Source organism: Penaeus vannamei, chromosome 3 (assembly GCF_042767895.1).
Source record: "Penaeus vannamei isolate JL-2024 chromosome 3, ASM4276789v1, whole genome shotgun sequence".
Lineage (NCBI taxonomy): Eukaryota > Metazoa > Arthropoda > Malacostraca > Decapoda > Penaeidae > Penaeus > Penaeus vannamei.
In genome coordinates, this window is record NC_091551.1 from 34,694,441 (window position 1) to 34,696,940 (window position 2,500).

Below are 2,500 nucleotides of genomic sequence, written 5' to 3' on the forward strand. Positions count from 1 at the left end.
GTAAGAGTTTGTGCTAAAGGTACGTACGATAGCTTTTCTATAAAGACATTCTAAAATTTAAACGGTTATGTTTTACCGTCAAGATTCTTTGTAGGGATGTATTTCCCCGTGGTTAGGCATAGGCCTAGGCGGTGGTAGATGTTGTGGGTGCCTTACTGGTAACTGTTGAGTATATTTCACTTGAAGTTTCAGTTAATTTGATTTTAAAACTTTCCCTGAACAAAGGCCATAAGACATTAAATGGGAATAGAATGAAGATAGTAAATCGAATGACTGCTACACCGCGCTCTTAAGAACTTTAGGAAATTTGCTTAAATCTTTTCAAGGTATCATGATGAGTATTGCGTGGGAATGTAAATTTAACTTTTTAGAAAAGTCTTCTAGGAAACCCCTGTCTTGAGCAACTTTTCGAAAAATCGGGCCTAAAAGGCAAAGAGCAAGAAAGAATTTCACAAATTCAGGAGAATTTAGTCCTACGACTACGAACCAGTCTAATAAACAGTATTGAGTACTTACTTGTACCCTTCCAGAGATTTGTAGGCCTTTAATTCTTTGTATGTGTAAACACCAGGTGTTTGTATAAAGGTCGGTCAACCAAACAGTTAGTATGGCCCAGCGAATACAGATAGCTGTATTCTGATTTTTCTTATGTTAAATACCAAATTCCATTATCCTGTTTTGTTTTAAAACTTAAGAAAAATACTTGAAAGCTTCGAGTGATTTGTAGGCTTTCAACTCCTCTTCTGTGTAACTACCCGGCGTGTGTATTAGGTAGAGATAAATATCACCAAAACTAACATCGGGCCAACCATTGGGGCTTTCAGACCAGCCATCAGAGAGAGAGAAAGGATCTGGTAAGCTTTCTGTACCTTTAGAATACTTAAGTTTTTCATCATAACTTTTTTAGCAACTAAATCGAGAGATTCGTATTAGGCTGACATCCTTCTCACAGCTGATTCAGCGGCCATTGTTGACCTTTTGCCCACCAGTGTTGTGTTTTTGTTTTGATGACCGTCCCTATAGACATTAACCATATGCCTTTCTTTTTTCTCTCTAGTTTGGGAAAGCCGGTATCATAAAGTGCATTTTGGCGACCAACCACTGCCAGAATTTCTTATTTTTCACTGTTCATTTGGTTTACTCCTTAAAGTCCAGCTGTCATGTAGATAACAATTTTTTGACGATTTTATGATTTGTCACCTTTGATATTATTTTCATTGCCTTTATCAGTGATTCGCTATTTTTCCATAAAACATACACTGCTGTATTATCATGATAACCATCATTACCTTTATTCTAATAAATATCATCACGTAACATTATAATCCTTACTAGAGTTTCCCTAGTTAATAGTAATTTCATTGTTTACAAAAATAAACCCGCCCGCGCACACACACACACACACGCACACACACACACACACACACACACACACACACACACACACACACACATACACACACATACACATACACATACACATACACATACACATACACACACACACACAATATATATATATATATATATATATATATATATATATATATATATATATATATATATATATATAATATCATCAGCCTGTAACATTCCACTGGAAGACGTAAGCTCCCAGTCCTCTCCATCCCTTCCGATCTTGCGAATTATTTTGCCAGGCCATCTGCGACTAGTCTGTCCTTGGTCGCTCTGGGTTAACAGTAATCCAGCCCGTTACTGTCTCTATCCACCTTTCGTCCATATATGACCTGTCCATTGCCATTTCCTCTTTTTAACTCTCCTATGTATATTCGTATCTTCCCTTTGGTCGGTTTCCTGACCCAGGTTCTCCTCTTCCCATCTCTTAGACTGATTTCTAGCATCAGTCTTTCCGTTCCTCTTCTGGTGGTGCTGGTGGTAGTAGTAGCTGTAGCAATAAGAGTAATAGTAGTAATGGTAGTAGTAGTAGTAGTAATACTAGTAGTATTAATAGTTGTTGTAATAGTAGTAGTAGTAGTAATAGTAGTAGTAGTAATAATAGTAGTAGTAGTAGTAGTAGTAATAGTAGTAGTAGTAGTAGTAGTAATAGTAGTAGTAGTAGTAGTAATAGTAGTAGTAGTAGTAGTAGTAGTAGTAGTAAAAGTAGAAGTAGTAGCAGCAGCAGCAGTAGGGTAATAACATGAATAACAACGTCATTAGCAGCACCCGCATCATTAGCGCTGCCATCAACATCGCCATCGTCATTATTCATCCTACTTGCATCCCCCTCCCTACGCCAGACAAACAAACAAGCGCCATGGCGAGGGGAACAAGGCATTGCATAAACAATCCTCCATTACCTCCAACAAGATTCCTCCGCAATCCGCCCCGCCACCGCATCCGCCGCACGCGAGCTGAAATCCAGGTCTCGTCTCGGCGGAGAGAGATTTCTTTCGATTTACTTTTTTTCTTTTGGCATTCGCCGCTGCCTCGGCGTTCGTTTTTCTTGCTGTCCTTAGGTCTTCCGGAGGGCGAGGTGATC

General features: G+C 38.9%; 1 protein-coding gene across 1 annotated transcript in view; it reads left to right on the top strand.

The window, feature by feature from the left end:
• Nucleotides 1–2,500, top strand: part of LOC113820542 (inactive phospholipase C-like protein 2) — a 45,659-nt gene that overhangs the window by 34,095 nt on the left and 9,064 nt on the right.